Source organism: Oryctolagus cuniculus, chromosome 19 (genome assembly GCF_051225735.1).
Source record: "Oryctolagus cuniculus isolate XC-2025 breed Fujian yellow rabbit chromosome 19, ASM5122573v1, whole genome shotgun sequence".
In the NCBI taxonomy this organism is placed as follows: domain Eukaryota; kingdom Metazoa; phylum Chordata; class Mammalia; order Lagomorpha; family Leporidae; genus Oryctolagus; species Oryctolagus cuniculus.
In genome coordinates this window covers 46,437,357-46,452,697 of record NC_142885.1, presented here as the reverse complement: position 1 = coordinate 46,452,697, position 15,341 = coordinate 46,437,357, and the positions used below count along the sequence as shown (strand labels likewise).

General features: G+C 41.3%; 1 long non-coding RNA gene across 3 annotated transcripts; it reads left to right on the top strand.

Annotated features, from left to right (window-relative positions):
- The first annotated feature begins 64 nt into the window (after positions 1–64).
- On the top strand, positions 65–14,686 carry LOC149120549 (uncharacterized). Of its 3 annotated transcripts, none has more exons than XR_016226174.1 (4): positions 65–203; positions 1,894–2,028; positions 5,396–5,459; positions 14,408–14,684. It is a non-coding gene; the product is annotated as an uncharacterized LOC149120549 (long non-coding RNA). The 3 variants fall into 3 exon arrangements; XR_016226175.1 differs by lacking the exon at positions 14,408–14,684 and adding an exon at positions 5,544–7,277; XR_016226176.1 differs by lacking the exon at positions 5,396–5,459 and having other exon boundaries at positions 14,408–14,686.
- The last annotated feature ends 655 nt before the right edge of the window (positions 14,687–15,341 follow it).

Here is a 15,341-nt window from a genome sequence, read left to right as displayed (position 1 = left end):
GAGCACCACTGGGCAGAAGGGGCCGCGCGTGCGGTTGCACTTCCGGGTCACAGCTCCGGCGCAGGCGCACTCCTCATGCGAAGCCGCCATGGCGCCGCGTGACGCATATGCACGGTTCCTTGTCCAGTGTCCGATGCCACAGGGCCGCTTCCAGTCCCACTGCTCCAGGCTTTGACCCAGGGACGCAGCCACTGTTGGCCCAGGTACTCTGGACCCTTCCCCCTTATGTTGCGGGCATCCTGACTGGAGCTCCTGCTTCCTGGCTTCTGCCTGGCTCAGGCTAGCCATTGAAGCCTTTTGGGGAGAGAAGCAATGCAGGGGGCATCGCGAGCTCTCTCTCTCTCTCTCTGAGTGATTGTCCATCTTGGGGTTCATCCCCGAGGTGGCTACAAAGGCCGGGGCTGGGCCAGGCTGAAGCGGAAGCCAGGGACTTTATTCAATACTCCATTGTGGGTTCAGGGGCCTAAGTCCTTGGGCTGCCTCCCTCTGCTTTCCCAGGCATAGGCTTCACACTGGCCCAATCCTGACTGTGGCAGGAATTCCGAAGGCAAAGCATGCTTGCAAGATTTCTTTGTCTGTCTTTGTTTCTTTGTCTTTCAAATAAACAAATAAATTAAAAACAATAAATCTGTCAGAAAATATTTTAAAGAAAAAGGAAAAGTGAGTGGGATTGAGACAGGTGAATGTTTAAATGTGCTCTTCATTTCATAATCTTGCTTTCTCAGGTCCTAGAAAAGTTACTCATTAGTATCCAGGAATTTCTTAATAGTAAAGATCAGCAGTTTTCTTGGAAATTGCAGATGCTTGTCTTTTCATAAATCATACCTCAATAAGGAATGCCAGCTGGGGTTCAAGACCAACTGGACACTTGCTGTTTTTTTTTTTTTAACATGTTTGTTTTCACACTCTTGGAAGGCAGAGTGACAGAAAAGATGAGAACAAGACAGAAAAAAATCAGAGAGAGAAGAAGAGAGGGAGAAAAAGAAACTTCAGTTCAGTGATTCACTCTCCAAAGGCCCACAATAGCCAGAATTGGGCCAAAGTACAGTCAGGAGCTCAGAAAATCCACTTGGGTGCTCTGTATGGACCCCAGAAGTCAAGGCACCTGGGCCATTAGCACTAGACTCCTAGGATTAATTAGTGGGAATCTGGATTAGAAGCAGAGCTGGAGCTTGACCCCAGGTAGTCCAACATGGGGTGCAAGCATCCCGAACACCTGGTTAATTTGCTGTATCACTTTGTCTGCTCCAGACACTTGTTATTTTCAACCTTTAGGTAGGTACTAGATAACTGTACTGTGTGAATTTATTTTAACAATAACACACTGAATATGAACCAACCTTGTTCTAGATTTCTCTTCTTGGTGTCTTGAAGCTTCTTTTTGATTTTTAAAAATGAGAAACTAATTCATAAAATATATAGATAGCATCCAATTCCTTTTACCACTTCTTTCATGTACCTGTTTTAAATCCGTCATACTGCAGAGGAATAGATTAAGGTTATTCCAGCAAATATTATTTCCAGATATTTTTATAGTCTCATTATATTTTCAAAATAATTCCTATACAAATGACATGTTATAATTTTAGCTCCATGGCTTAATAAAAGTATTATGTGTAATGAATAAAAATAAACTAAAATATGTTGGACCCAAAACATGACATGTGAAGCTTACAAAATGTCTCAGTAATGAGTTCTACAAAATTTTATAAGAAGAGCACGTGGTCAGATGATATTTGAAACAGTTCTAGATTGCTGCTGTTGTCTAAATGTATCTGCCTCCTCTGACACTTGTTGAAATTTAATCCCCATTATGAGATATTAAGAAGTGGGACCAAGGTGGGACTTTCTCATGACTGGGTTAACCTATGCATGTGAATGTTGGGTTAACAGATTATCTTGAGAACAGACCAGCAACAGAAGCTCCGTAGTGACTGGTGCCCTCCACCTGCAAGATGATGTCTTCACCAGCAAGAAAGCCATCACCAGGTGTGGCCTCTCAAACCTGGACCACCGTCACAAGCCAGGGTAAGTCTTTTTTCTGTGTACTTTGCCCAATCTGTTGTATTGTGTTGTTAGTGACAGAAAACGCACTAAGACAAATGCCAATTCTGTTAATTTCATTCCCAATTTCCATATTATAAATCTGTGTTATTTTCTTATGTGGGCTGATGAGATATGAGTCTGGCATTGTCCAAGTGTATGGGGGTGGTTTTATGAACCCAAATTCCAAATTTATAATTTATGATTGAAAAACCAAATTCCAGGCTGGTCTTGTTGGGCACTGGGTAAAGGCCACCACCTATGAGATCCCATGTAAGTGTTAGCTATTCCACTTCTGATCTAGCTCTTACTAATGGCCTGGAAATATCAGTGGAAGATGTCCCAAGTATTTGGTCCCTTTACCCAAGTGGGAGGCCTAAATGAAATTCATGGCTACTGGCTTTGGCCTGGCCCAGACCTGTCCATTGTGAGCATCTGGGGAGTGAATCAGCAGATGAGACTCTCTCTCTCTCTCTCTCTCAGTCCAATTTTCAAAATAAATAAATCTTTAAAAAAGGAGAAACAGAATTCCACCTCCAACAGGAAAATAAAATACAATAAAACATAACATGCAGGAGATAATATCTGAAAAAAAAGAATATCAGATACAATGGGTCAGCACCTGATACCTACTACTGCTACTATCATTCTGTAAGGAAGAGAGAGAATGGAATGAAACAGAAATAATACAAGTTAATGGCATGAACCTGAGTTTTTCTTACTCATCTATGCCAAATATGAACTTGGGACTCTAGGATCTTAAAATAAGTTTCAGAAATGACATGCAGTCATTGCTTGTGTAAAAATTCTAGGCACTGTTCCCTTGGTACTTTGAACATAATACCTCTCACCACAATTTACATTATGAATAACTGGGGAGGGAGAAGTGATTGTGTGGATAGTTAGGAAAAGATTTGGTTTAGTGTAGGCAAAAAAAGCAAGGTAAGCAAAGTGAGCATTTGAATCTGTCCCACAACCAAGAAGATGCCTGTAACACAACTTCAGCTACCAATCTATGACATGGAAGGGGGCTTTTTCTGGGTCAATGAGAGAGGCCATGGTTGAAAAATGACAATTGGAAAATAGAACAACTCCATAGATGTAAATATGGAAAAGAATAAATTAATTTCTTTGACATTAGATGAAATATTACTTGTGATAATTCTGCTGATTTTCTGAGGTGAAAATCAATCTATAAATAAAGCAAATATATCAATGGCCTACAAACAGAAATAATTACTCCTGATAGAGGCTTTTTCAATATAATTTAGTAGCAGACTAAATATCTAGATATAGGAAGTTCCTACATATCTTCTTTGTAAAGTCATCATTGAAATGGTCAATATTTTAGAGTCACATGTCTTTTATTTAATTATCTTTAGATAATAATTGTTTTGGAAAAATATTGTTATCAATTTCAAACTGCTTAAGACGAAAGTTTGGATGACCACTTACAGCTGGAACAAAATCTCTCTTTTTAAGGAAAAATCACTTTCTCAATCCTTGAAGACCAAAATGTTTTCTTTTTCATTAGTATTTCAGTGTGCATGTCAGTAATTATCTTTTCCAAACATATCAGATTCAACTTTGTCTTTAGAGTTGCTTACTCACATATTTCACATTTTTACTTGGATTTTCCAAAAAAGAAATCCTGACTCCTAAACCTTAATTGTGGTGAAGTCTGAGAGCTGTTATTTTTATGTTTAACTGTGCACAGGCTCATGGAATACATGAAATAAAGCAGGCTCTCACATGCAGTGTGCTGGACAGGTCTCCAGATGGCTTTGGGTTGACACCAGTTCTTCATTTCTCACTTTAGCTTTGAAGAATAACCATGAATTTTGCTGAGAAAAAAAGGAGATGGGGTGGAAATTGGGACCATAGCTGCCTGCTACTGTCCCAGTTCCCTTACAAACAGGTTGTCCTTCAACACTTCAAGTGCATACTCACGTGGCCCTGGGGTTCTGGAGCTCTCAAGTGGGAAATACGCAGTGGAGGTCCTGTCATTCCTAGACAGCTGTCCTGAACCTCACTGGCCGGGCTTGCTCTCTGCCCTAGGCATCTGTTGTCCCTTGCTGTTTATCCATGAGTACTACACCTGCTTTATGCAACTTGTGTGCATGAGATTTCTGTGCCAAAAGGCTCAGACACTGGTAACCAAGGCACAGTGAACCTGTTTCACACAAAGTCTGTTTTTTTTTTCTTGAAAGAAAGATGTACATAGGGAAGCATAGCCCTGGAAAGCCTGATCATCTATGTGAACCCTGAGTGATCAGAAACATGAATTTCCCATTCTAACAGTCCACTCTCTAGCCCTTCAGGCTTGTCAAGTGGAGGTGTGCTTAACAACTTTACTAGATTCATCTAAGCACATGACATTGAACACAGGTAACTTGAAAGAATATGCCTAAAACATGCAACTTACTTTGTGCCCGTGGACAGCACACAGCAAGTCAGTTGTCCACAATCACTGTTTACATGTCTCTTAAATGGATACTTTTAAGTTTGGAGAATTCTGGTTTAATTTAATTTATTTGAAAGGCGAAGAGACAGATGGGGTGAGGCAGTGGAGAGAGAGCTCTCATTATCTAGTTTACTCCCAGTGCTGGCAAAGGTCTGGAGGAGTCAGGACAAAAGCCAGAGACAAGAACTAAATCCAGGTCTACCACACAGAAGAAAGGAACCCAACTACTTGAGCTGTTACCTGGAGCTACCAGGGTTCTGCTTTGGTAAATGGCTGGAATCAGCTATCAAATCCTAACTGGCAGATACGGAACTCTGGCACATTAAACTGGCATTTCAATCCATGAGAACAAATGCCCACTCCAGGGAGGTTATTGTGAAGGAATCTGGGATAGGATTTCATTTTTACTTTACATTATTTTGTTTAATAGCTTTTGACTATGACATTAATTTTGAAATTAAATCAAAGTAAACAAGAAAATGGAACAGTGTTTCTTTGAGCTATTCATGCTATATTCCTTAAAACTAGGAAGAGACAATTATTTTACAATTCTTCATACATAAGTTAATGACTTCAATTTATGTAAGTTCACCATTTATACTCAAACCAGAAATTATATGGTTATACTATATAACAAGCAGCCAGTATAGAAGGTTCACATTCACATTTGCTGACTTGATTATTATTTTTTTAAATTAATTTGAGTGGTAGATAAAGAGAGAGAATAAAAAACAGGAACAGACAGCAGAAAATTCACTTGTTTACTCCCCAAATTCTGGCAATGGCCAAGACTGGCCTAGGCACAAGCTCAGAGTTGAGAACTCTGTCCAGTTTTCCCTCATGAGTGGCCTGAATCCAGTCACTTGAACCATTGCCATTGACTTGCAGGTCTGTATTATCAGGAAGTTGGAATCAGGAGCTGGAGTTGGAAATTGAACCTGGGTACTCCAATGTAAGTCATGGGGATTTTAACCATAAGGCCAAGGGTTACTCAGTTTTACAAACTTTCTCCCTAACATCTCCAAAGTTTTCTTAGGATTAGTCCATAACATGTGTGGGGAGCAACTCGGACTAGACTAAGTTACTGGAATTAAGACTTATTCTATGCATCTGCTCTCCCACAATATGGCGCTGGGAGAGGAAGAAACAGCTTCTACACAGCTGCCTCCAGTTCAGCCAATAAACTGTAGGACTTGCTCCTGATTGGAGGAGAGCAGCTTACTCGGCGTGTGGGCAGCCGAGTTGGGATTGGCGGAGGAGGACTATAAAGGAGGAGAGAGACGGCATGCACGAGGAACATCTAAGGGGAACATCTGAGAACACCCGTGCAGCCCCCGAGAAAGCCGGCCGGCGGTGTGCCGCTCCCCCGCGGAAGTGGGGAATGTGGCAGGGGGAACCGCCCTTCCACGGAGGTGGAAGGGTCGGTAGCCAACCCGGGAAGAACCAGCAGTAAACCCGGGAAGGGCCGAGCAGACAAAAGAACAGCACAGGGTCCTGTGTCGTTCCTCCACGAAGACGGGGAGCGACAAACATGTACAACTTCTACCTCTCTAACGGACTCCATTTACATTTTTGCAGTTCACCAAAGTTTTTAGTTTGTATCCAAACTTTCTTGGTTTACATTGCAATGTGGTTTACTGAATTTATACAGTGGTAGATCCAGCATTGTAACTGAGGTATACATGTTCATCATTCCAAATGTTCCCTGTCACTTTACAATTAGTCCTACCACCTATTCCCATCACTAATCAAATCAGGGCTGGGCAATCACTGTCTAGGTTTAGTTTCTGTATTTTTCCTCTTCCAGTAAGTCATGTGGCTACACACTGCATAAGCGTTTATGTCCACACTGAGTTGACTGTTATGGATATTTGGGTCTGTTGTTGCATATGCCAGTGATTTGTTGTTTTATTTGAGTTATTACTCAAAGTATGCATAGGCCACAATATCTCTTAGTCCAAATCCAATTTGTTGAGTATTTGGGCTGTTTTAAAGTTGAGGGTTCCTGTGAATGAAGCTTGTAAGTATGTCACCAGCCATCTGTGCACTTATGTCTTCTCATCTCCTGAGTTAATAACCAGAAGTAGTATCTCAGTGTCTTTAGGTATGTATAAATTAATAAGACACTGAAAAGGCTTTTTCCATAATGACTGCATTGCTTGGCATTCCAGCCAGCAATTTGTGATATTTCTAAAAGTTCTGAATCCATGAGATCATATTAATCTTTCTGTTTTTTAAAAATAATAGCTATTCTGGTAGTATGTCATGATACCTTATTGTGATTTTTAAAAATTTATTTATTTATCTGAAAGTCAGAGTTACACAGAGAGAGAAAGTGAGGCAAAGAGAGATGGTGAGGAGAAGTCTTCCATCCAGTGGTTCACTCCCCAATTGGCTGCAATGGCCAGAGTTGCACCAGTCTGAAGCCAGGAGCCAGGAGCTTCCTCTGGGTCTCTCATGGGGCACAGGGTCCCAATGACTTGGCCATCTCCCATTGCTTTCCCAGACCATAGCAGAGAGCTGGTTTGGAAATGGAGCAGCTATATGGGATACTGGCACTGCAGGTGGTGGCTACACCTGCTATGCCAAAACTGGCCCCCTTATTGTAATTTTAATTAAGATGTTCAACAGGTATTTATATTCTTAGTTGTAAATCTTCTCTTTGATGAGTTACCTATTCACATGAGTTATCTAATTTTTAATTGGATGATCTCTATGTTATAAATGTTTTCCATTTATTCCAGATAAAAGATCATTACCAAAAGTGTAATTGGGAATTACATTTTCCATAATTCTATGACACACCTCTCTTAATCATGTTTCAAGATGAACAAAAGTATTGAATTTTGATAATTTCATTTATTAGTGTGTGTTTCATTATTGCTTCATTGTTCATGTTTTTTCTGTCATATTGAAAAATAAACCATCCTCTAACCCAATTGTAAAATTATTTTTCTTTCTTATTACTTCCTAAGGAAACTTTATAGTGTTTTGTTTTACATTTAGATCTGTCATCCATTTAATATTGGATATTATGTACAGTCAAGATATGAGGTGAGGTTACTTTTATGTTAATTTTAATTGAACTAGCACGATTTGTTGAGAAGACTTCAATTCATTTCTTTTGAAGAATTGGTACTTTTAACTTTGTAAAAATTAGCTGAATATGTATTGTGAGTCTACATCTGAAGTCTATTAATTAGTTTCTATTAAAGTAGTTTTATTAATCCACATGTCTATTTTTTGGCAGTTCTATACTAACTTGATTATTTTAGTTTTAAAAGTTTATTAAGGGGCTGGCACTGTGGCGCAGCAGGTGCACACCCTGAAGCACCGGCATCCCATATGGGCGCTGGTTCGAGTCCTGGTTGCTGTTCTTCCAATCCAGTTCTCTGGCATGGCCTGGGAAACAGTAGAAGAGGGTCCAAGTGCTTGGGCCCCTGCACCCATGTAGGAGACCCAGAAGAAGCTCCTGGCTCCAGGTTTTGTATCAGCACAGCTCTGGCCATTCTGGCCATCTGGGGAGTGAACCATCAGATGGAAGCACTCTCTCTGCCTCTCCTCTCTCTGTATAACTCTGACTTTCGAATAAATAAATAAATCTTTAAAAAATTTATTAAAAGATGGTAGGCTAATGTAGAATCTCTATATAAATATATACAACCTCAAATCAGGTTAACAGTGTCTTCAAAAACTGTGTTTTTGGGGCCAGAGATTTGGCATACTGGGTTAAGCCTCAGCCTAAAATGCTAGCATCCCATATGGGCACTGGTTCAAGTCCCATGTGCTCCACTTCCTGTCCAGCTCACTGCTAAGGAATCTGGGAAAGCAGTAGAAGATGGCTCGATTACTAGGGCCCTGGAATCCACATGGGAGACCCTGAAGAAGCTCCTGGCTTAGGCCTAGCCCAGTCCCAGCCATTGCACTATTTTGGGAGTGAACCAGCAGATGGAAGACTCTCTGTTTCTCTCTCTCTCTCTCTTTCTCTTTCTATCTCTCCTTCTCTCTGTATCTCTGCTTTTTGAATAAACAATTTTTTTTAAAAAATCTGCTGTTTTGATTGTGATTGCACTGAATATAGATATTTATTGAGAAAATTACTTCTTTAACAATATACATTTTCAGCCCATAAGCCCAACACCAGTGTTTGTCTATCTGGGTATACTTTAATTAGTTTCATCAGTGTTTTGTAATTAGATACATATGATTATTTCAGATATTTTCTGTGGTTTCACAACTAAGTTTTTCAGTGCTATTATCAATGTTATTTTTTCTATAACTTTTCAATTGTTATTGCCAATATTTGGATATACACTGGATATTTATATTGATCTTTTATCCTAAAAGCTGAATCAATTGACTTATTAATATTTATTGTTGCTTTTTCTTTGAGTTTATTTTTCTACCATTATTTAACTGACTAAATTTTTCAGTAGAATGATGAATAGAAATGGTAAAAATGAACATCATTGCTTTTTTTTTTTGAGATGTTAGTGGAGAAGAGTTTGATCTTCCATTAGTAAGTGAATATAAACAGGCTTCTCTAGATCACCTTCATCAAATTGCAAACATTTCCTTCCATTCCTAGTTTAGTGAAAGTTTTTATAATGTCCATGTATTAAATTTTGTCCAGCTTTTGCCTGTATCTGTTGAGATAATCATTTTTTACATCTGTTGATAAGGTGGTTCACATCAATCAATTTTTAAATGTTGAATCAAGTTTTCTTTCTTGGAACAAATCCCATATTATCAAAATTATTTTTTCAATACACTGATGGATTTCATCTACTAATATTGATAAAGAATTTATGTTCATATTTGTGAGAGATATCAGAGATATCTTTTTTTCATCTTCTCTTGTAATGACTCTGTCAAATATTGATATCAAGCTAATGATGACCTCATAAAATGAGCTGGACACTTTTCTGGTAGGTTTGTCAAGAATTAGTATTTTTTTAAGATATCCTGTAGAATCCACTTGCTCTAGTTGGCCTGGGAGTCTCTTTGTGGGAAATATTTAATCATAAATTCAATTATTTAGTATATACAATACTGTTAATTCTTCTTAGATGAGCTTTGCTATTTCACATTCTTTTTTTTTTCATTTTTATCTAATTTGGTGAATTCATGGAGGTCAAATTAGTCATAATACACTTCCTTCAGTACCTGTAAGATCTTTTGTGAAATCCTTTTCATTGATATTTGAAATTTGTTATTTTTCTTTCATATGTATATTTAAAAAGTAGCTGGGTTTGGTCAATACACATATTAAATCTATTCATTTTTAAAAGAAAACATTCATTGGTTTTTCTTAATTTTTTTCTATTTTTAACTTTGTTGACTGATTTATTTTGATTGTTTTCTATCTTCTATTTACCTTTAGATTTAATTTGGTCCTCATTTTCCATTTTCTTAATGGGGAAGTTTACATTATTGCTTTGAGACCGCTGTTTCTTTATTTTTATTTGAAAAACAGACTTTACAGGGAAAGAAAGAGAGAGAGAGAGAGAGAATCTTCCATCTGCTGGTTCACTCCCCAAATGGCCACCACAGCTGGGCAGATCTGTAGCCAGGAGTCAGGAGCTTCTTCTGGGTCTCCCATATGGGTGCAGGGGCCTGAGCACTTGGGCCATCCTTCTCTGGTTTTCCAGGCACATCAGCAGGGAGCTGGATTGGAAGTGGAGCATCCAGGACTCTAACCACCACCTATATGGGATAAAGGTGTCTCAAGTGTCTACTTTACCCACTATGCCGCAATGCCAGCCCCAATTCTTTCTTTTTTAATGTAAGCATTAATGGTATAAACTTCTGTGCTTATACTGCTGAGACTTTTTTAAAAGAGATACATATTTTGTCAGAATTTTTAAAAAACGTTTATTTGTTTGAAATAAATAGAGTTGGAGAGAGAGAAAGAGAGAAGAGGAGAGGAAAGAGAAGAGAGGAGAAGAGAGAATAAAGAAAGATGTTCCATTCACTGGTTCACTCCCCAAATAGCAGTAATGCTCAGGGTTGGGGCAGGTTGAAAGTAGGATTCTGAAACTCCATCCAGGTCTCTGGTGTAGGTACTAGGAGTCCAACAGGTTGGGCCATTTTCCATTGCTTTCCAACATGCATTAGTAAGGAGTTAGGTCAGAAAGGGAACAGCTGGAACTAGAATCAGTATTCGTATTGGATGCCTGGAGTTGCTGGCTTAACTGGATTTATGCCCCAACACAAGCCCCTACTCTAGGATTTTATATGTCACACTCGCTTAATACCAATTCTCTATGGATATACTAAATTGATCTTCTGTATATAAAGATAAGTTAAAATGAATCTTGATGAAGAATGGGATGGGAGAGGGAGTGGGAGATGGGATGGTTGTGGGTGGGAGGGTGGTTATGGGGGGAAAAAGTGGCTATAATCTAAAAGTTGTACTTTGAAAATTTATATTTATTAAATAAAAGTTAAAAAAAGAAAACAAGGACAAATGTTTTAATAATAAAGGTGAAAGTAACCAGAAAAAAACTAAGGAATTAAACAAGATGAGTGGTTTTTAAATCAGTGTTTTGTTGAATTAGCAAACTTAATATTTTCATTCACTCAATATTCTCATTTATCACCTCCATGGTTGAGCCAAAGTGTCTTCATAAATATCTTAATCAACATCTTTAATACTGATATTGGCGCTTATTCTCATTGTCTATTTTCTGCTGCTAAAAACACAGTAACACAGATTGAATAAATTCTCAAAAGAAAAAGTTTATTCTGGCTGACATTTGTAGCCCAAAAATAGGGACCCAGTTGGGGACCACTTTACTGCTGGCAGAGTCCTGAGGCAGTGTAGGGCATCACCTAGGCAAAGGCAGGGGCATGGGAGAAACTCAGAAACGTCTCATCCAGAACTGTCGCTCCCCCTCTTCGTGGAGGAGCAACACTGAACCCTGCGCTGTTCTTTCGTCTGCTCGGCCCTCCCCGGGTTTGCTGCTGGTTCTTCCCGGGTTGGCTACTATCCCTTCCACCTCCGTGGAAGGGCAGTTCCCCCTGGCCGCATTCCCCACTTCCGCAGGGGAGCGGCACACCGCCGGCCGGTTCTCTCGGGGGCTGCACGGGTTCCCTTAGATGTTCCCCATAGATGTTCCTGGTGCATGCCGTCTCTCTCCTCCTTTATAGTCCTTCTCTGCCAATCCCAACTCGGCTGCCCACACGCCGAGTACGCTGCTCTCCAATCAGGAGCAAGTCCTACAGTTAATTGGTTGAACTGGAGGCAGCTGTGCGGAAGCTGTTTACTTCTCTCCCAGCGCCATATTGTGGGAGAGCAGATGCATAGAATAAGTCCTAATTCGAGTAACAGTCTAGTCCGGATTGCTCCCCACAGATCCCCCTTTCTTTTTATTTTTTAGCGTTGATACGCGCCTGTCTTCGGTGTCCCGTGGCACACACTCTGCTCTACTTGCTAGAGTTGTCACAGGCTCTTACAAGTCCTATCAGGCAAACCGAATCCGGGTCCTCTCTTCGCCATGTTGTGAGGAGGTTTTTAGGCGCTGATGCGTGCCTGTGTTCGGTGCCCTGCAGCGCATGCTCTGCTCTGCCTGCAGGGGACTTACAAGACCTATCAGGCAAACCGAATCCAAGCCTTCTCATTGCCTTATTGTGGGGGAGACTTATTAGTGTTGGTTCGTGCCTATCTTCGGTGACCTGCAGCTCATACTCTGGTCGAGCTTTGCTGGCGCTTACCGCCTTAAATCAGGCAGACCGAATCCAAGCTTAATATTATTGTATTGTGGGGAAGCCTTACTGATGTTAATTCGTGCCTGTCTTCGGTGACCTGCGGCGCATAAGCTGCTAGCTGCCCGCAGGTGCTCATCGCCTCACTTGATTAGGCAGACCGAATCCAAGCCTTCTAATTGGCATGTTGAGGGGAGGCCTTATTTTTCTCTATTTCTCTATCTCCGGGCATTCCTACCTCTCCCATTTCACTTCTATCTTCCAGCATTCCCATTTCTCTTTTACTTCACTTCCAAACTTCTGTTTTCTCTTATCCCCGCGGCTTCCCGGCGCCTCGCCCTGCCGGCAGCTTCACGGCTCCGCGCAGCTTCCCGGCGCCTCGCCCCGCCAGCGGGCTCCGCCCCGAGGCTGCTTCTCCGCGCCTCGCCGGCTCTGAGCCGCTTCAGCCCGCGCCTCATCTGCGCGGCTTCCCGGCTTTGCGCGGCTTGGCTCCGCGCTCCGCGGTCTCCACGCCCTTCGCGTCCGCACCACGGCCTACGCCAGCCCCGTTCCCTATCTATTCACGCCCCGTGCTCTCTGCACGCGGCGGCTTCCGCGAGTAACACAGCGTAGCTTGCGTCTCCACCACTAGCATTCAATCCAAGTTCCCCGGGCTAGCCTGGCGAATTCAACCCAGCGTACGTCTCCGCCCCACGATTTGGCTTCCCGTCCTTTGCTCCCCGGGCTAATCAGACGGATCCCAATCTGGCTTACGTCTCAGCTTCTGGTTTCAACTTTTCGCCCCCTATTCCCGGGCTAACTTGAGAACCCCAAAGTGGCTTTCGTTTCCGCCTTGGCCTGCCCCCCGCGGCTTCAATTTCCCTAACAGTTTTCTCTACCCGGTATGTTTCCCCAAACTTTCCTCCAACGATACTCCTCCCTCATTTCTCCTGGCCTCTCCCCACAGTCCGCATCCGAGTCTGTTTGTTCTAGCTTTCACTTTCGCTTTCGACCTTAGAGATTTCTCCCAGCTTCCCCCCGTAGTCCGTAGTCCGTATCTGAGTCTATGCCTAGGCTTTCAATAGCTTCTTCCGGCACCCTTTTCGTCCGGCTTTTCCCTAGGCTGTTTGCTAGTCTCTCCCTCCGATATTTTCCCTAGGCTGTTTGCTAGTTTCTCTCTCCGATATTTTCCCAATTCTTCCCGTTTCTTCCCTCCTAAGTTTGCTATCCGTTCTAGGTTTCCTATCCGTCCTAGGTTTTCTATCCGAGTCAGGTTTCCTATCCGAGTCACGGCACCATTATGTCGCTCCCCCTCTTCGTGGAGGAGCAACACTGAACCCTGCGCTGTTCTTTCGTCTGCTCGGCCCTCCCCGGGTTTGCTGCTGGTTCTTCCCGGGTTGGCTACTATCCCTTCCACCTCCGTGGAAGGGCAGTTCCCCCTGGCCGCATTCCCCACTTCCGCAGGGGAGCGGCACACTGCCGGCCGGTTCTCTCGGGGGCTGCACAGGTGTTCCCCTTAGGTGTTCCCCATAGATGTTCCTGGTGCATGCCGTCTCTCTCCTCCTTTATAGTCCTTCTCTGCCAATCCCAACTCGGCTGCCCACACGCCGAGTACGCTGCTCTCCAATCAGGAGCAAGTCCTACAGTTAATTGGTTGAACTGGAGGCAGCTGTGCGGAAGCTGTTTACTTCTCTCCCAGCGCCATATTGTGGGAGAGCAGATGCATAGAATAAGTCCTAATTCGAGTAACAGTCTAGTCCGGATTGCTCCCCACAAGAACTTCTAGAAAAATAATACTCTGATTCAAAGTATGAGAAAAATACTCTCATAAGGATATTAGAAAAAATACCCTTGAGAAAATCAAACACATTAATCCTTGATTGGATGCATGCATTAATCCATTCATGGGGGCAGAGCTCTAATCACCTATTACAGGTTCCACTTTTGTTCTTGTAATATCTGGTAATGGAGATTACATTTCAAGATCAGTTTCAGAGGAGAGAAACCACATTCAAATCATAGCAATGAGAAATTCTGATTCTTCACTAGACTAGTATCTCTGGAGAACAGAAATCTACTTAAACTTGACTTTTCTCCCTAGCTGGAACAACATATAGTTCATAGTAGATCTATGGTAGAACCATGATACACACACACACACACATAAATATAAATGTAAAATTGACCTAAGGTGATATCCAACATCTCTTTCAGATCTAAAGACCTAAGGATATATGTTACTGATTGATACTGCAAATGCAGATGGCGATTTTGTTCTCTGAAAACTGATGCCTGGCTTGTAATGAGCAATGGAACAGTAATCTACTGCATGGAGGAAAAGTAGAAAAAATAACTAAAAAGCCAGAGAGATGCATTTTATATTGAAGAACTTGGGACATTCAATTTTTTTAATTCTCCAAAAACCGCTTGTCTGTACTTTTTTCAGAGTCTCTTCAGGTAAAATTGATAAAATCTGGGTCTTTTGACATTCTAAAATGTAGAAATTAAAGAATTAGAAATTTTAATGAAATTTGGGCACCTTAGACACCATCAACCTTGTAAGGGTTAACAAATAGTGTCATGTTATTTGAAAATTTTCCCTGAAAATAAACATTTCATTCTAAATTTTCAAGACTATATTAATACTATAATCCCTTTCCTAATAGGCAGTGAGAAGGAATACTATTTAAGCATGGTACAAGTATATTACATGGAATACATGTGGCAGAAAAAGTTTTATCCAAAAAGCACAGCATAGTTCAGTCTCTTTGCACTGCAAGTAGCCAATCTCAACAATCACTGTTCCAGAGGAAAAGTAAAATGAATTTAGTTTTGCTTCAAGTTATTTGCATCTGAGGGGACAAACCCTGTGCACACCCATAACATTTTGTCTTTGAACCAGTAACTAAAATGTGAGAAGTTGTTAAGGCACCTTGTAAAAGTTGAGAGGTCAGTGAAGGGTTTGAACCTGAATAACACAGCACTCTTTTAACCTTTTAGTTCAAAACAAACAGACACACCATAAGCTCACTGACAGAAAAGCTGTTTTATTCCTCTGCTGTAGATAATCCACATGGCCTGTTTTGTTCACCTTTCTCCTCTTATAGAAATAGTGCACTTCCCAGGCAGTCAAAGCCAAAATCAACTA